Source organism: Passer domesticus, chromosome 2 (assembly GCF_036417665.1).
Source record: "Passer domesticus isolate bPasDom1 chromosome 2, bPasDom1.hap1, whole genome shotgun sequence".
NCBI classification, from domain to species: domain Eukaryota; kingdom Metazoa; phylum Chordata; class Aves; order Passeriformes; family Passeridae; genus Passer; species Passer domesticus.
Window position 1 is genome coordinate 125,708,198 of NC_087475.1, and position 19,881 is coordinate 125,728,078.

The following is a 19,881-nucleotide window of genomic DNA, read 5'->3' on the forward strand; positions in this document are numbered from 1 at the left end:
TGGAGACAAGGAGCCTCCACAGGCCTTGGGGGCCAGAGCCGCCCTGTAAGTCGGGGCCAGCGCTCTGGAGTCCCGGGCACTTTGCAGTGCAGGCAGCGGCTTGAGCCTCCTGTAAGCAGGGGTGCAGCCTCTTGGCCGCTGCCTTGCATGCCCAGCTTCATTTGCCCAGAGGGCCCGGCTCCCAGCGCGGCGTGGGACTGCGCCGGACGCGGCGACGGTGAGTCCGGCTGAGGTTGGAGGCTTTTGGGGAGCTGGGGTGGGGATGTTTGGGTGGTGGCGGGAGGATCTCCCTGTGCGGCTGTTGGGCCGCGGTTCCCTTTGGGAGCTGGAGCCCCCCAGGCCTGATTGTGTCCTCGTCAACGTTTGCAGAAGGCCTGGGACGGCAAGGCAAGAGTGAGCGTCAGGAGCGGCGGCGTCGAGCTCAAGAGTGGAGCGTCGAGGCAAGAGCGAACCGCAGGAGCGGCGTCTTCGAGCTCAAGAGTGGAGCGTCGAGGCAAGAGCGAGCTTCGGCACTGGCTTCTTCGAGCTCAGGAGTGGAACAGCCAGGTGAGAGCAGCAGCTTTGAGCTGACGTTGGGGACTTTTGGGCAGCCAGGGGATCTGTGGGTGGCTGCTTGAGGATGTCCCTGTGGGGCGGTTGGGTGGCGGTTCCCTTCAGGCACAGGGTCTGGAGTTTCTCAGGCCTGAGTGTGTCATCGTGCATTGGCAGAAGCCGTGGGACGACGAGGCAAGAGCGGCAGCGTCTTCGAGATCAAGTGTGGAACGGCGAGTCAAGAGCGGGCATGGAGCTGCAGAGGAGCACGAAGGGCCCTCTGGGCAAAGGGCTTCTCCGCGCCAGGGCACCTTCAGGGTGCCGCGGCCGGCTTTGCGCTGGGCGACCTCCCTGCCTGCAGGGCTGGGTCTTTGCTGCACTTGGCCTTTTGCCTTTGCGCTCCTTTGGCTGCCCGGAGAGAGGGGCAACCCTGTAGGGAGGGTGAGAGCCCCTGTCTCCGCACCTGAGGGGGGAAACAGAGCTCTCCCGGCCCCCAGCCCAGCCCCCCTGTAAGCAGGGCAGGGCTTTTCCCCAGCCCCGGCAGCTTTCTGCCTGCTGCTGGCCCCTGGCCAGCGTGACCCCCTGTACTCGGGGCGTGTCACAAACCTTGTCCCAGGCCTGAAGCGCCTCAGCCCCTGTGGCCTCCTCTCAGTGCACGGGCAGGTCTGATGCTTTCCTCTCCCGCTCTGCATTAGGAATGGCTCCCTAGAGGAGGCTGGCTGCACAGAACTTGCTCCCTCTTCTGGGACTGTCTTCCCCTCCCCTGTCTTCCCCTCCCCTGTGTTGGTGTGAGTGAGGAAGTGTGCTTGTGCTTTAGCCCCCCCTTTAGAAATAGAGCAGTGTAGCTTAGACTTCCCAGGAGGGAAAGAGGAGCTCTGTGCAGCCAGCGGCGGGTGCCCAAAATGCACGGGTGGAGAAAGCGTCCGGCCTTGCCCCTGCTTTCTGAGGACGGCACCAAGCCGCTTAGCGGCAGCGTGGGCAGCGTGACCCGCCTGTAGCCAGGGCCTGGGCGTGCGCCCACGCTGCGGGTCGTGCTGGTGAGCTGCCAGCGTGCGAGCCCTGTACTCGGGGCTCGTGTCAGGACCTTGCGGCGCCCTTTGTCCCCAGGAGCAGCCCCTCCCAGGTCCCTGTAAGCAGGGCTGGGGAGGCTCCTTTAGCCAGGTGACAGGAACCAGCGCTCCCGGGCCCTTGCCAGGGGGCAGGCAGAAGAAGTGCTGTGCCGCAGGGCACGGTGGTCCCGCCTTTGCCTTTGCTGTGGGCTGGCACCACATCCCTGGCGGGCCTTGTTGAGGAGGCTCCCGGGGCTCCTGCAGACGGCTGTGTTGCCGTGCCGCGCTGCGGCCGGGCTCCGGCCTGTCCCTAAGTGGGGCGCAGGCCGGAGCCCGTGCTCCGTAGTGCTTGTTGGGGGGTGCCGGGCAGCAGGGGGCGGCCCCGTAAGTGGGGTTGTGTGCGTCCCCTGGCCTCGGCGGGCGGTTGGAGGGACCCCCTGTAACCAGGCGGGTATCCCTGGCCCCGGCCTTTCGGAGGCGTGGGGCCAGGAGTCACGGGGCCGGGCGTGTGCCCTCCCCGTCCTCGGGGCTGGGCTCGCGGCCCCTGGGGCCCCTCGGCTTTAGGCCGTGGGCTCCACTGCCTGACTCTAGAGTCCGGTTCCTGTTGCCTTGGGGAAAGGCCGAGCTCTGTGGCTCCCTGGGTGTGGACCGGCCTGTAAGCAGGCTGCGGGTCTGGGAGCCTCTGTGCTCCCTTCAGCTGGCAGCCTGCCTGGGGCGCCCGCCCCGTTAGTGGGGAGCGCCCCGGAACTGGAGACAAGGAGCCTCCACAGGCCTTGGGGGCCAGAGCCGCCCTGTAAGTCGGGGCCAGCGCTCTGGAGTCCCGGGCACTTTGCAGTGCAGGCAGCGGCTTGAGCCTCCTGTAAGCAGGGGTGCAGCCTCTTGGCCGCTGCCTTGCATGCCCAGCTTCATTTGCCCAGAGGGCCCGGCTCCCAGCGCGGCGTGGGACTGCGCCGGACGCGGCGACGGTGAGTCCGGCTGAGGTTGGAGGCTTTTGGGGAGCTGGGGTGGGGATGTTTGGGTGGTGGCGGGAGGATCTCCCTGTGCGGCTGTTGGGCCGCGGTTCCCTTTGGGAGCTGGAGCCCCCCAGGCCTGATTGTGTCCTCGTCAACGTTTGCAGAAGGCCTGGGACGGCAAGGCAAGAGTGAGCTGCAGGAGCGACGGCGTCGAGCTCAAGAGTGGAGCGTCGAGGCAAGAGCGAGCCGCAGGAGCGGCGGCGTCGAGCTCAAGAGTGGAGCGTCGAGGCAAGAGCGAGCCGCAGGAGCGGCGTCTTCGAGCTCAAGAGTGGAGCGTCGAGGCAAGAGCGAGCCGCAGGAGCGGCGTCTTCGAGCTCAAGAGTGGAGCGTCGAGGCAAGAGCGAGCTTCGGCACTGGCTTCTTTGAGCTCAGGAGTGGAACAGCCAGGTGAGAGCAGCAGCTTTGAGCTGACGTTGGGGACTTTTGGGCAGCCAGGGGATCTGTGGGTGGCTGCTTGAGGATGTCCCTGTGGGGCGGTTGGGTGGCGGTTCCCTTCAGGCACAGGGTCTGGAGTTTCTCAGGCCTGAGTGTGTCGTCGTGCATTGGCAGAATTCGTCCAAGAACAAGGTATGTTTGTCGGAATGTCTTGAGTTTAATTTTTTCTTTTACTTAACCTCTCTGTGTTGATTACCTGCACTGTGTAAGGACTTTGGCTGAAATATTTGAACAGAGCAGGTCTTTGGCTTTGGTTGTGTCTCTTGGAGCCGTTCTTAAAGCTTGTCTAATAATTCAATACTCTTGGAGAAATAAACAGAGGAATTGTCTTATGTGTTCGTCGTTTCTGCTGTTAATATTCAAGGATCACACCAGTCTTTCCAGTTATAATTTCCAGGTTTGGAGGGATATGTTAATGAGCAAGAGAGAAGATATCATTTCTTCTTGGACATTTACAGGACTTCCCAGTTTCTAAATAAAAATTTGATGCACCAAAATCCAGTTTGCAAACGCACAGCATTGAAGTTTCAGGATAAAATTTAAAGGAAGCAGAAAATTACTTATACTCTCTTTTCTTTCAGCCTGCATCAAGACAGCAACTTCTTCTTTCACATGATTAAATCTGAGTTGTTTCACTGTGTAGGGCTTTGTCTCATTGATTTCTGTTATCTTGTGGCATCAAATTCCTGGTTTGTTTATGCAGAAAACTCTCCTCCTCCTGCTTGTGTGTTTGGTTTTCTCGTCCTTTTACAAATGCTGTATTCAAGATTCAGCAGGTTTTTTTTCCAGTAGGTCACGGTCTGAGAGGTGTAGGTGTGAATTCTCAAGGTCAGACACTGAGACTGTGCTGAGCTCTCCTCCTCTTGCTGGTGAGGTGCCCTGACTGCCAAATAGAATTGAAGATTGGGACTAGAGACAATGGAAAAGTAAATGCAGTGGTGTTTAAGGTTGGCTCAAAGTTAAGCTGTTTAAAGGCAGACACAAGTGCACTCTGCTCTAAATAAAATAAGTCTTCCTCCTCTCGTTTGCTCTCTCCTTTTTCAGATTAATTTCTTTTCTTTTTGGATACTGTCTTTTGATGGGTACAGCACTGTGTGAACACTTTTTCTTTTTTAACACAGAAGTGCTCTGATTACATTTCAAACCTGGATCATTTAAGTCGGAAATAAAGTAAGCCCAGTTCCTTACAACAATGCCTATTTTTGTTCCTAAATTAAAAGTGCTAAACCTAAATACCTGTGTTTTTTGTCATCTTTGGCATGACATATTCAGTTCGGTGCACTAGTATCTGTGCTGCATTATTTAAAGAAGTGGTGTTGTTTTTCACATCTATCGGTGCATGGCAAGTTTTCCACAACACACTTTGAGCAGAACAGAGTGGAAAACTAAGGTGGCTTCTTAACATTTGTTGTGCCACGGATCTGGAAGATTTCACTTGGAATACATTCAGGTGTTTTTCCCCCTGAGCTTGGACCTAGAGTTGAATTCCCAGGCCACCAATTTTTTTGATTTACAGTTGCCTTGCAGGTGTGACTGGGCAAATGAATTATTAGAGAATTTTAGATCAATAGGATTTAATAAGAACTGCCCACTAATTTTCTCAAGAATTAAGATCTTTTTGGCAAACTCTCGGAAGTTGGAGATATTTGCTCTCATCATGTGTGTAGTCTGAGATAGCACAGCAGATATAAATAAAAGCCTTTTTGCACGGTGGACACAGAAGCATAATTCAAAGTAACACAGCACCAAACATTTGCATATGTTAAATTTCAGTTTGAAACATGGAGTGTGTAGGGGAATGATTTGTGCGTGCATCATGAAAATAATGACGTTATTGCTTCAGAAAATTGCATTAGCTTCAGAAATTGCTAATATAAATTGCTTTGTTTTCCCAGGATTTCAGTGCTATAAGACAAGCAGCAAAAAGCATTAGAGTTACTGGCAGTATACAATGAAAAAAGAGTGTTCCCAAGTTTAAGTGCATTCCATAACACACCCAGACTTCTCTTATTCAAACTGCATCTTCATCCTAGAGGCCACTTGTAAGATCCAAGAAAAGCCAAAAAGAAAACAACACACCTGTGACCTCTCTGTGCTGATGGTTAGGTTTGTAGTTGTGTTCGTGCCATGTCACAAGCTAAGTGAGGAGTGGCAGTACTGGTATAAAACCAAACCTGTTTCTATATCATGTGGAGGTTGGTTGGAATTTGTCTGAGGAGCAGTGGGCTGCAACTAGGTGAAAAAACTGTTTGGGTAGATCCAGTCGAAATCCATGTGGTACAAAATGTGAAGTGGGAGAAGAAAACTGAATACTACCTTCAGCCTCCTGGCATCTCCTAACCCTGGTACTTAGGTATAGGCTAAGGCCTGCCCCAGTTTGCTTCCAGCCGCCACAGCCTTCCTTCAGGCCAGTTTTTTCACCTTAAAACCAGCTGGCAAACTGCAAACATGGTAATTGCAGGGGTAAAGCTGGAGAGATGCTCCTTAGCAGAGCTCTAATAGCTGGAGTCTCTCCCAAAATGAGGGAAGTTTCAGGCACTACCAAAGCCATATTTGCTGGAGTGTCTTTGTGCTCTCAGCTTGGCACACAGCAGCCTCCCTGAAGGATGCCAGGACTGGAGCCTTTCCCTGGCTTTCCTGTGCACTGCAAACAAGAGCACAGTGTTTACTTCACTCTCTGCTGGTCTCTGTGGGGAGAGTTAAACACAGAAAGTGCCAGAGCTGCTGAGTTCCACATAAAACAGCAGGGAAAGGATGGGAGGCTGCAGGAGAAGCAGCAGTCGGAAGTGGGATGGCCCAAAGCAGCCCAGATAAAGCTTCCTGAGGTGGAGTCACTCAGTGATACTCAAGGGCAGCAGCACCCCACCTCTGATTTCCTCCACAAGAAGACATTTTTTGCACTGATGGGCTGAGAAATCCCATTAACTCTTTCACGCTTAGGAATTTTTCTTACTTTTAAGCCTTCTAAAATCTTTGACATGTTTCCTCCTTAAAAAGATTTAGCTATCTTGATTAATTAATTAATTAATCTTTATGAGCACTGTTGGGGGCTGACCTTACAGTACAGAAATCCAAGTAGGTTCTGGTTTTCATCTAGAAAATCTGGGCCTCTCTTTCCTTCTTTATTTATAAATCTGGCAGAAAAGACAAGAAAAGTCATGCTGAATTGCATGAGCCTTTTAGAGTGGATTCTGCTCTGGTTTGTGGTAGTTTTAATGTCCTTTGGAAACTGAATTGGAATTTGGGTCAAACCTTTGCCTTTGGGTCAAATTTTTGCAAGGGTAACTATGTCCAGTTGGCAACATTTAAAATATTAGTCTTGAAATGAAAAGGGAAACAGAGGGAGCAAAATTAATTTGTTTCATTTTAGACCCTTGCATTTCCTGGCCTGATGTACAAGGTTAAGATACTGAATGGGTCTACCCACCCCAGTTCTTTCTTGCTTCAGTGGCACCAAAAGAAAAACAGTGGTTTGGGCAGGAAAAGAAGAAAATATTTTGGCAGCTGAATTCTCCATTGGGGTGTTCAAAATTATTCAGAATTATTTCTCCTTGACCAAGCATAGTTACAGAATTATCTCCTATAAACGGAGCTTAATTTTAATTTTTTAAGGTTTTTTCAAGCTATTCTCTTCCCCTCTCCCCCGTCTAACATGGGTTTTGATCCCTTTCTAGCTGGAAACATAAGTTACAAATTTGATTTCTCAGACTGATGCTTTCCAAGGATCTGTGTCAACTCTTGTCCATTATTTCAGAGTAGTTTACAGAGAATTCCATGGACAAAAATTCCATCATTATTTGAGCTTTTATCCTGGATATCTGCTGGGCCTCCCACCATGGGATAAGATCAGAATTTTCCCTTTTATCACTTATGGACAAATTCCTGCCAAATAAATGTTCCTAGATCTGGGTAAGTGCTCAGGGCCATCACAGCAATGCAAGGTGCCTCTAATTTTCCTTGTAAACACCTCATCAGATGTTCCAGCAGCTGTCCTGAAATGCCCTGACCATGGAGATAATATTTTTATCAGAGGGAGGACATGGTTCCATCTGCTTCTCTCAGGGTGATTTACAGAACTGGAAATGCTTCTGTGCTTCCATTTTTCCTCTCAGGGACCACCACACCTATCACTGAAATGTACGTTTCTGGGCAATTTTCCCCCATTGTTCAAGGGTAATGAAAGAGCAGGAAAACCAAGTTACTCTGTTGTGTTTCCTACTCTTTATCTGTCCAAAGAATTATGATGGCAAAATATTGTTGAAAATTGTGCAACTGTAAAAATTGTGCAACACTGGGCAATGAGAATTTAGAACATTGTATAGAAAAAGATAGGTTGGCCAAGCAAATGCACATGTAAAACACTACCTATCAAATTCAGAATTCTGTCTGCCATGTGGTTCTCATGTTCTGTTAAATCTCTTCCAACGTCTGTGAATGCAATCTTTGACCCCTCAAGCTGCACCAGGGGAGGTTTAGGTTGGACATGAGGGAGATTTTCTTCACTGAAAGGGTGGTCAAGCATCGGAGGGGGCTGTCCAGGGGCGTGGTTGAGTCACTTCCTTGGAAGGTAAGAAACCACTGAATGTGGCACTCAGCACTCTGGTTTAGTTGATGTGGTGCTGTCTGGTCAAAGGTTGGACACGATCTTGGAGGTCTTTTTCTACCTTAATGATTCTGTGGTAGGTGGTTCTCCTGCTTTCAGTGTTCACTACTGTTTATTCATGTCCCTTTTGAAATATTGCTGATTTTTGAAACCAAATTACGCCACTTACTCTGTTAAGGTACTGAAGTAGACCTAGCCCCTTGCTTGGAAACAGTGTCTTTGGCTGTGGCTGATGTCATCAGCTCTCCCCAAATCGCTTTAATTTCAGTGAAAATTTGGCTCTCTAGATTACTGTAAATTTTTTGTTCTACATACAGGTATTTTTTCACCAGTTATTCACCAAACTCAATGGTCATGATAAAATATTTACACATTTGTCATCACTCACGTCAAAGGGTCCAACAGGACTGTATTTACTACGGGTTTTTACTACCAGAATTTTCTACTGATCTCACATCTGGTCACACACCCTTATCACTGCCTGTCCCTCTGATATTCCTGGGAATGTCTTTAGGAGAATGGGCTGACAAACCCTTAATGAAGTCTGTCTTTGTGTGCATAGAATACACATTGATGGAGAAAGAATACTGCACATGGAGACTTACTACAGACATTAAGGGGAAATAAAACATATTTAACATTATTTCTATACTTTTCAATATTGCTCTGAAGAGACCATTTTCCAGTGCAGGAAAACACTACAGAGAATGGATTTTGCTGTGAAATTTTGGGCATGTGCATAATGTACATTTATCTACCATTCACTATTTTCTGGTAATGTCCTGAGGCATTTCTGTGATTGGTCACTTTTTTCTCCCTTTTTCTGAAGCATCCAGAGAGTTCTGATATTGAAAAAATAATTTGGATGTGATGGGCCACAATTATGCCCCATTATGGGCTGTGCTCCATAATGGAGATTAATCTGCAATGGGAGGATGCCTGGTGTGAACTCATTAGATTCTCTCTTGCTAGCTGGGAATGGAATTCAAATAAAAATAACAATAACTCTCCTTTCCACCCTTCCCCAGTCCATTTCAGTGCTCACTGAGTTGCTCTCTAGGGACATCTGCGTTTCCCTGGGTTTCACTGTGTTAAAGAAGCATTAAATCAGGGTTTTTGATGGTTGCTTATGGAATGGGAGTGACAGGACAGGTAAAACAGAAAAAAAGAAGAATTATAAATATGAAAAGCAGCTCTCACAGTTCTTCGTGTGCTTTGATTTTACTTGATAATTTGTTCTTTTAAAAGTGGATTTTATGCAAAATGAAAGTGGGTGGAGGTGAATCCAAGTTTTCAAATGTTGTGAAGAAAAGAAATCACATTTCCAACATTAGCAATTAGAACTTGGTTAATCATTCCTTGTGCTGTACCCACTGAAATATGCTCTGCTTCAGTGTATTTGAAAAATGTAGATAAACTACCCTTCAACACCCAGAAATCCCAGTAAGTCTTCAGCTGATGTCATCTTTTTACAAACTAAGGCAATCTAAAAATCCAGTATCAGCAGTATTATTTTGGATCTTAAACTTGCAGCTGGGTACAGTCCACTTAACTGCCCTGAAATAATTCAGGCTGCTTCCAGACCTATTTATAAGGCAACTGTTTCAGCTATTAAGTGCAAAAGTTTTTCATTGCTTATTTCATCTGGAATTATTTGGTTTTATTAAAAAGAAACCCTAAAAATCTACGAAGCCATCCCCTTAAAGCACAGCTCTTCTGCTTTCTTTGGTTTTATAAAAGATTGCTGTCATAAGAGACACCAGGTTCAAAAAGGCAAAGAGATTGTTTTTCATCAGCATTGTGACAGTTGTTAGGAAAAAGAAAAAAATCCAGAGGGGAGATTTATGGAAAAGAAGAAAAGGCCAATTTTATCAGTGAATTTTGTTTACAGGCTGATAAACAGAGCTGCTATCTGGCCACTGGAATCTCTGCCTGGGTTTGCTAAAGATTGAGCACATTTCCAGTGCCTGTAGCAGATCCTGGAGGGCTGCACGTAAACAGGGTCACGTACACAGGGAACACTCCTGCTTCTCCCTCAGCCCTGGAGCCTGGCGCTGGCACAGAGCTTTGAAGAAGAAGGCAAACTCCAAGGCTGCAAACTGCATCAGCCCTGGCTCTTTCAACACACCTCATCTGAAACTGTAACATAATTCCTCTTCCATTGTGGAGTACCACACAGCTTTTAAAAATATTAAGAAAATTATGGAAAGAAAACCACTCCCTATGTGTAGTTTTGAGCTCCTTTTTGATTTTGGATCTGTCAGGTCTTTCATGCTTCCCAGCAATGGTCTCTTTTCCAGGTTCAATTTAAAGTTGCACTCAAGTTTGTATCTCAGCTGGTTCTCCCACTGTGGCTTTGTTATCTAAGTGCCCTGCACAGCAGTAGAAAAGCAGCAGTGAGTGATATATTCCAGGTGTGCTCTTTGGATAAAAATAAATGGGAATCTGCTCAGTATAGAGGAACTGTTCCCTTTCAGGATTTTAATTGAAACATGTTAAATAAGCACAAAATTAACTGGGAAGAAGGGGATTTGGCATACACTTTTTAGGCAACTTCAGAGATTTTAATATAATGTAGCTGTATAAAAGTATTTTAAAGTGTTTTGCACTTGAAAAGCCTTTACATCATCAGGCATGGAGAGATAAACCAGCAGCAGCAGGGAAATTTAGTGTCAACAGCAGCCACTTAGAACATTTTCACTCACATTAGGATTGTACTGACTCAGTGCATACTTGGTGTCGCTGGTTAAAATCACTCTCTGCTTTATGGTATATATTTTTTCTTTCTTTTTTATCTTGTGTTTTGCTGGGACTAATGAGAGCCATGTCTTTCGAGTTAGTGTGCAAGTAGTGTTTACAGCAGTGCAAGAAATCCTTAATCCTTATTTTATCCAAGTTCCTTTTTAACCCTGTTTACTAACTAAGGTGCCTTCCTGATCCCTTCAAATAAAGCTTTTGCTCAGCCTTTTCTCTTTTCCCCCTCACATGTAACAAGTCTTGCAAATACATAAATATATACATAAATATATACATAAACGCATACAAAAATTCACCAAAAGAAGCTGTGGAAGAGCCATGGTTGATTCATGCCCAAACCTGAGCTCTTGGAGCTGGTGCAGCTTTCTTTGCGGCATGTAAAAGGCAGGACACCCCAATGCTACTGTAATTCACTGTAATTAACAGAAGGTGATGGCTGCTGTGGTTGGAGGAGGGTGGGAGTGAACCAACACCTCATAGTTTGGAGACTCTCGTAGTGGAGCACTATATTGGGGAGAAATTAATGAATGTATTATAGATTTAGCCTCTTGTCCTTTATAAAACACTCAGCACCCATCAATCCCATTATCTTCTCTCCAGTTACCTCAGGGAACTCCATTAACTCAAGACACAATGAACTAAACTTCAATAATCTTGGTAAATGTGTTATCTTCAATGGAGTAATATCCTATCTTCCATGGTATTCCCTTCTAATCTTGCACCTGATCATGAAAGCATCACTGAAGAAGCAAGAGAACCAAGAGCTCTCACATTCATATCTGCTTTGTATGAAGTGTAATAAAAAATCATCAAAAACTTTAATTCCTGTGATACTTATCTTTCTCCTTCTGTGCACTGTTCTTTTTCCAATGGGGTTAACTCATAGTGGTGCTTAAGTTTGAGCTCAGATTTGAATTTTAGGATATTCCCAAGTACTGAGAAAAGTCTATATTTACTAAATTGAAGCTTGAATGACAAGAATTATATGATGTCATTATCCTAAAATGCATCAACAGCAGCATGCAGTGTGCATTAAAAACCTGCAGAGATGTGTGAACTCTTTATGAAATAGTTTCATCAACAACTAAATAATGTCCTTTGTTTGCTACATTTTTGGTTTTGACAGTGTAACTCTTACTGATTTTTTATCATTTAAGAGCAAGTGGCTAAATGTTGGAAATTGTTTTCCCTTGGATGTACACACACCTTGAGACTGTTCTTCTTCACCCTGCACATCTCCCCCTGCTTTTTTCCCCCCATACATTTATTCTGCAGTGTGTAAGGAATAGTAATCCTTTCTGCTTGTATCTAGAAGTGGAACTAAATGCAAAAGCAAGGTTTTAGGTGTTAGTCTTGCAAAAGAGAGGTGAGCGTGGTGATTAGGAAGTGCCTTTTTTGGGACTTGAGACAAGAACCCTTTACCTAAGACACTAAGAAGTTCCCCAGTAGGAAGAATCTGAACCAGAGCACTTTGCACTAGAACAAAAATAACCTTGCAGATACAGGTGTTGAGCATAAAGACAATTTGCTGCAGGAATTAGGTGATTATATGTGTTAAGTTGCTGCAGCTGCAATCAATAATTTGAAGAAACCACCAGTGATTATTTTTGTCCTTTATTTTCATTTCTAGCAGGTGCCTCTTTCAGGTAATGGTGAGGGGCTCCTGAAGGACAGAATGGAAAGAGTGAGGTTGTAGAAGACCCTCAGGTCTCATAAATTAAACAGACATTCCTGAAGCTTAAAATGTCCTTGAAGTGTGCATTTACAATTTTATTTAAAAGTAGAGGCTTCTCATCAGAAGCTTCTTTGGTACAATTAGATGGCCAAGCTAATACTGCTAATTATTAATGGCTTGAGACCTGATCAAGAGATTGGCTTTGAGGTAATAAAACCAATAGAATTTTGTGAAGTATCTGTTTGGTAGCCCACAACATATGATGCGTGTGTATTTCCCACACCTTAAGATATTGTACTTTCCCTAGGAGGGCACAGAGGAAAAATATCTGATTAAAAACCAAGTAAACAAAATAACAAACTCACATCATGCCCCCAAGAAACCCCTCAACCATGAAAACTTGAAGCCTGGTCTGACAAATGCGAAGTCCAGGGATAACCTGATAGAAGAAAAGCCTAAGATTTCAGGGCAGGTCATGGGAAATGTCACCTATCTTGACCTTGATTGTAATCATTAATTATTGTTACAAGGCTCATGTTGTTTTTAAGGAATGCAGTAATAAAATTTCAGCTCCCTGGAACTGGAACCAAATAATTTAATGTGAGAAGGTTCTTTCCTTGGAGATTGTGCTGCTTGCATAGTAAATAGGGCTTGTCATATTTGGTTTCTGCTCTCAACATCATTGGAATGTTTAATATTGTTACTAAATAGAATATAAAAGTAACTTTCTTCTTAGGAAACAAAAAAAGGAACTTTATAGAATAGGCTTCCATTTTTTAAAGGTAGTAATTGTCTTTTTTCTTGTTACTTTATGTGATCATTATTATGAATATTGTAAATCTTTACAAGTTCAAGCACCCAAAATGCATTTGAATAGTGCTGAGCTTTCAGCTGAGAGCAGCACTATGGTATGTGACAGCCAGCAGGAACTCTTCCAAATGCACTGGCCTGGCTATACCAGGCCAAATGTCAACTCCAATAAATTCCTTTGAGACCTCCAAAATGCCCATGAATACTGTTTTACAGACCTAGGAACTTATAATTTCTTTTTAATGTCCACCTGTATTGGGTAGTTAGGGTGATAGATAGGTTTGCAGAATCCTATATAATGAGGGCTCAGAAAATCTGTATGTTCTTTTAAGACCTCCTAGAAATAAAAAGTTATACAGAATGATGCATCTCTAATTTATAAGTGGACTTGAAATGCCCTACAAGGGTGATCAATCCCTTACAGCTTCTACATAGGCTTTCTCTGCTAGGAGGTACAGATAGGACTAGTTTTCTGTAGGCAAAATGCACATGTGAATTTTTCTGTTCCTCATCATCATGTCCCAGACCAGAAATGATTACCTGACTTCTGTAATTCTCCGGCTTATACTTCCAGTCCCTGACTGAATTTCAGTTTCCCATGCCATGTGCTCACATCCACTTCCCCAACAGAGTGGAAGGCTGGTGGTCAGAGGTCAAAATTCCCTTTATAAGGAAACAGAGGGTTGGATTTGATTTTAGAGGCCCTTCCCAGCCTAATTCTGTGATTTTTCCAATCTGATTCTATGATTCTATAACTCATTCAAAAAGTGGTTTATGAGGAACAATAAATAGCAAACCAGACTTCTCCAAGGCTGATCCCTCCTGGATCCATGGAAGCCTGTGGAGACAGCCCACACTTCCAAAGTAAATGCACCTCTTACTGTCTCTGTCTCACACTTCATAACCTTCCTTAGACTGTTTCCTTAGAAGGAGGATTCTCTTCTGCTTTTTGAGAAATTTCTGACAGGTCATTATTGAACACACTGCTTTCTTTGAAACTGGGATTCCTGCTTCCTAAAGCCCATGGATCTGTTCCATATTTCAAGTGCAATTTGCTATCCTGTGCAGGCATCTTTTTTTTTTTTTTTTTTTTTTTTGTCTGTATCATGTTTTTGTTTGCTTTGGTTTGTGGCTTTTGGTTTGGTTTGTTTTTTCCATGCCATAGTAAGACAGCACTGTCATTTTTGTAACCTTTACAAATGTTTCCCTTTTATGAATGTTTCCATTTATAAATACCATCTCTCTTGTAGCATAGTGATGTGATTTCCAACTAATCCAAGTCACTGCGTGATCTCCAGACACTTCAGAGATAAACAGGAGGCCCTCTTGCAACTCAAAAGCAGCACAGCTGAGTATCAGCACGATCTGAGTGTTGACACAAGCCTTTTTTTTTTTTTCTTTAAATGCTCTGGAATGCACTTCTTGAGGGCTTCTGCAACTGAATTACATTAGAGCCTCCCACCTCCACTTTTACTCACTGATAAAAAATTGGCTGTTGAGCATTTCTGGTGGGAGATGAAATGGAAATGTTGTTATTGATTTATGTGTACTGTCTTCATTTACTTGGCTGTGTTAGATTGAAGAGTTGTTTATTGGTCCCTGGGTTCCATTAATCAGCATTCCTCCTTCTCACACCCGTGGAGGGCCCTGTGCCTACAAAGCCATTGCTTTAAATTTGTGCAACTCAGGGGGCCTCAGGAGAATCATAAAACCATCCTGGTTTGTGATTGTCTCCAGAAGGAAGGCCAAAGTACAACTGTCATTTGTGTCTGGGCAATCACAAACCAAATAGGGTATTTTCTGTATTTTTATGGTGGTACCCATCTATATTTATTTTTCAGTACAGACCTTTAGGAGTAGTATTTGCAAATTCAAGGTTTCTCTAGGAAACAACAGCACTGACAACATTTTACCTGTTCCACATGTGCCAGAAGAGGGGAACCTTTCAAGGAAAAACTACCCATCAGTTGCAAAGCCATGAACTTATGACATCAATTTTCAATTGCCAATACACAGATTGGCATAAAAATCATGATTACACCCATTTTCCCCCCAGTTTCTCCCTTACCCTGGTTAAACTGCTCTTGCATTGTGTGGGGGCTCAAGATGCACATGGCAGAGGGACCTCTGAGCCTGGTGTGTTCCTGCTTTCCAGCAGCCTGTTCAAATCAAGTGGCAATCAGGCTGAGAGATGCATTGCAGAGGAGTCATTGCTGCTGTCAAAATATTTTCAAGGAGTCAAAAGGAAAACTGGGTGGCAAAGGGCTTCTCAAACTGGAGAAAGATGGTTTTGACCTCAGATATATTTGTCATGGCTCATAAAAGTGGGATCTGTGTCGAGAATCTGCTACTGGCAAAGAGAAGGCAAAGGGATGTGATTTTAATTACAAACATATTTATTAATGTGTGTAGGGACATGATAGAGAGAAAAAGAGTTTTCCTTTCTGACACATGTGCATTATTAATCATGAATGATCCTAAGGTTACAAATGGGAATCTGCCTGCAGGCAGAGGGCAAAGGAGATGATTTTTATTAAATATTCTGAGCCAATTTCTGTCCTCTGACATAAGCACACAGATTCCCTGGAACTCCATGGGAGGCCTACACTTGCATTGCAAGGCAGAATTTTAATCCATACTCATTAATCATAATTAAATTTTCAGTTCAAGGATGGGCTGAGGAATATGTGGCTGAGATGGGATTAGGGCCAAAGTAATCTGCTTTATCAATATGCAATTCCTAAAGTACCTCATAAGCTGTCTCCTAATAAGAAATTAGAGTGTTCAATTTATTTATTTTCTATCCTGGAAGGGTAATACAAACAGGCTTAACCTATATTCCAAAGTGTTCAACATCTGCAATTGAAATACACTTAGAAACCAAAAATATGTATATTTTAGACATTTCATGCAGATACAATGATTTCATTATTTCAAGTGAAAGCATTTTTCTTGATAGGGATGCAACAAATCTGAGTCATCTATGAGATTTCAGACACAATAGAAGCTCTTCATAAAGTCTCACTAAGGAATATCAGGAGATGGTTGTGCTGATATATACATATATTTCAAATATGGTGCTGTTTATGCTCTTTATTACCTTCACAGACTCGTAAATTTAAGACAGAAATATTTAGGATAATTTGTTCTGAAAACTGAAACCAGTTTGAAAGGTTGGACATCAGGAAGATTTTCTTTATCGCAAGGGGGGTTAGGCATTGGAAGGGGCTGCCTGGGGAGGTTTGGAGTCCCCATGCCTGGAGGTTTCCAAGGAAATACTGGGTTTGGCATTTAGTGTGGGTGGACTCAAGGATTTTGGAAGTCTTTTCCAAGCTGGATGATTCTGTGAAGACCTGGAAAAGAGCTCCTAACCATTAAAAAAAGATGAATTCATGACTCGCCACATATAAATTAGACTGGAATTATTTGATCTAAATTGTCTTCAAGGCAAAGCTTTAGATGAGATAGCAATAAACATTTAAAAAATGGTGGAAGTTTAATTTAATAAACAATATTTTTATTAACATTTCTCATTGAAGAATATTGCACATTGCCACGAAGGCACACATCTCCAACCTACCCTGACTCAAATCTGACCTTGTGTCTGATACATTATTAACACCTAAAGAATTCTTCCAGAAAGTTTTCCTTTGGAAGCAGAAGAAGATGCAGGGACACTTCTTGATGTATATGAATATCAGAAAAGGTGGGGTCTGGTAAATATTTATTGTTTAATTTCATTGGTGTTATGCTCAGCAAACCTGGGTGTTTAAAGCTGGACAAACTCCTGCCTGTGTGGGGAGCAGGGTCCAAACAATTCTTCTTCCAAAGGCAGAAGAAAAAATATATAAAATTGAAAATGGAAATAAAATGGAAAATGTGCTTTGGGAACTACTAATGGCTCAATGAAGAAAGAAGATACTTTCTAAAGAAGGAGATGATAAAAAAGAAGTGGATGGAGGAAAGAGGCATTTACTGGGTAAGCACAGAGAGGTCCCATAACAACATTAAAAATCACAAAACTCATCCTTACATTCTGCAGGAAGGTAAAACAAGATCACACGAATTTTTTAATCTTGCCCCTTCTTCAGGTTTTCATGTTCATACCTTTACCCTTCTGTCTAAAAATCATGGTCACAATCTTTCCATCCCAGTAATAAATTATTACATTAAAATCAAGGGACTCGATATGACCAGGGAAAAAAAAAAGTGACTGGGCCAGTCTATTTTTCAAGTAGCTGACTGCAAAGTGAGCGTGGCTGTGGCAGAGAGAAGCAGGAAAGTTTCTCAGCTGACATCTTTTAAAGAATCCACCCCCATCACTGCTTCTATTAAAAAATGAGTAAACAGGTTGTAAAAAATAAATAGGGAAGATAGGTAATTGTATGTAAGTCTCACAGCTGGTATAATGTGGCAGTCATTTTTCCATGCTGTCACAGAAAATTATGGGATCCAGGCTGAAATCCTGGCTCCCCTAGAGTCAGTTCCAAAGCTCCAAGGGTAATTCTTGTGTTGTGGAGAGTTCTATGAGATCCAGCATTTCCTCAGTGACCAAGAGCCTTAATTTGGACCATTTTGTAAGAATATGAAGCAGCACAGGAGAAATTGGTGCCATTCTTGCAAATCTTTCAACCTAAGGTGGCAGTGTTTATTTTTGACTTGTTTATGCCTGCATTTTTTAATACCACATTTGGAGATGCAGTTTTTAATCTGTTAGAAATTTTCTTTTCATCAAAATAAACTGATATTTTTGCAAAGTTTTCTTTTATTCCTCTGACATGTGTTTTCACTTCCTCTTTGAATTTTGACTTCACCCTTCTGAGCAGGATGAAAGATCACCCAGAAAATCCTGGTTGTATGAAACTATTCCCTCATGCAGATTGGAAGCAGACATCCACCCCTTCAGATTTCAAATACAAGCTAGAAATAAATAAACCCATCATTAAGTAGAATTATTTCTAGCTATTTCTACGAAAAGAAGAAAAGCCCTGGGATTAATGAGTCCAAACTGCTAAAGGGCATTTTCTGTGTTTTACATGACCTACTTTTAAACCCACAAATCTTTAAAATGCCAAAATCAGTGTCTTTGTCTAAATACTTTATACTAATGAGGCAATGCAAAAGATTAAAAACCCCTCTATTTGCACTAATTTATCCCAATATACAGAATAGACAGAGCATTTAAAAGTATAATTTCTAAAAGCTATTATTCTTAATATTTATATATGGAATGCTGCAAAATCATTCTGTAAGGCAATTACAATTAATTTTCTGTCATCCTATGTGAATATAGCTTTTGGAGACATTATCACAGAATTATCTGATTTAGAAAAGAACTTAAGTTATAATAGCACCACATGCACAGCAGCATGTGTTTTCAGAGCCAGTTAAGGTGAAGTTTTCCCTTCTTCCACCTCTGCAGTGTAAAAAGGTAAATAAATCTTCAATTTTGTGCATAGAGGCTGTGAATAAGAATGTGACTGTAGGACTGTTTTAAAATAAATATTTTTCTTTTTTTCTATCAAAAATAAGGATCCTTAGGAATTTTTTTTTCCTGAGCTTTCTATTTAGCTTTCAACTGTCCTATCATTAAAAATCTACTACCCTCAGAGTATTTCTGTATTTAGAATAAACATGAAAGGCAGAATATAGATAGTAATTAGCAATTTTTATACATTTTGATAACTTCTTTTGTTACTGCATTGGTCTGCCTAACAATATTCAGACTATATTTCACTGGAAATGGAATGAAAATATTTCAGTTTCAAATGAGATCATTTTTATTTATTGGTATTGTTATGATAAATAAAGCAGGGAAACTTGCATTAAAATGTTTATTTTTTGCTCAGAGAGCAATGTGCAGACAAGATAAAACCAGTGGCCATAATAAATATCTTCAATTGTAGATAATCTGTAAGGTCAATGGAAATTACTGGAACTAAGAGGACTTAGCACATGAAACATAAAGGGTGAATATCCACAGTTAGAATAAAAACATCCAGGGAATTATTTTTAAAGTAATAGTATTTCTTACAGCATCTACAAATAACATATTACTGATTTGTAGCTCAAAAGTGAAAGCAGTTTTGTTTACTTTTTAAGCTGTTAATTGATTAAATATTCTTCTATTTCCAAGCTAGTTAGGGCAAGACAAAAAACAAAACAAAACAAAACAAAACAAAAAACCAAAACAAAAAAAAGAAAAGGGAAAAAAAAAAAAAGAAAGAAAAAAAGGCTGTTTTCTGTGGGAACTGAGAATATTAAATTCCAGAGGAAGAAAGGTGAAAGATTAAGAAAGCCAGAACTGAGGGCAGTGATTTGCCATGCTTTGCTGGTGTCTGGGAAACCTGATTTTTGCCCTCCAAGCATCTTGAAAGCAGGTGCTGACTCACCACCCTGATATTTGTTAATCACAGCATCCATCACCAAATATTAGGGACCTCATTACAGGCTGACACTGGGAGACAATGTTTGCTTTGTTAACTTTGGGGTTTGAAACTTGGCTTTGTATGCATGTAAAAAAAACCCCAAACCAACAACTGGGGGTTTGTTAATTTTGTTCATGTCCTTGTCTGCCTTAACTGCAGTTTCAGCCAGAAATTTTGCATGTCCAAAGTATCTTTCAAGCTGCCAGTGCAGAGAAATTCACCTTCCAGAGATGCCAATAATGGGGTTTTCCTCTCATAATTAAATCTTAATGGGAGTAGTAGCAGACAATTTGCACAAAGTGAAATGCATTCATTTTATCATTTTTTAATTGTTACTCTGCTTATCTGGAGATTTTTTTTTTTAATCTATGTATATATTGTCATAGATATCTTATTTTGTATGAAGGACTGAGGTTGTTAGGCCACTCCTAAAAATTACATCAAAGTATCCAGAGCTATAAAACACAACCTTGAAAAAGTAGCTCTTTATACCATAAAGTTTTAAATCACAAATGATTTGTAATTTATACATACTTTATTTTTATATACAGTAAGTTTTATTGCATATACAACCCCCATC

At 42.6% G+C, this 19,881-nt stretch overlaps 1 long non-coding RNA gene across 1 annotated transcript in view; it reads left to right on the forward strand.

The window, feature by feature from the left end:
- Positions 1–501: 501 nt before the first annotated feature.
- LOC135295070 (uncharacterized) overlaps positions 502–19,881 on the forward strand; it is a 129,548-nt gene continuing 110,168 nt past the window's right edge. Inside the window, exon 1 of the long non-coding RNA XR_010357140.1 lies at positions 502–546. This is a non-coding gene — a long non-coding RNA (uncharacterized LOC135295070). The remainder of the gene's footprint in view (positions 547–19,881) is intronic.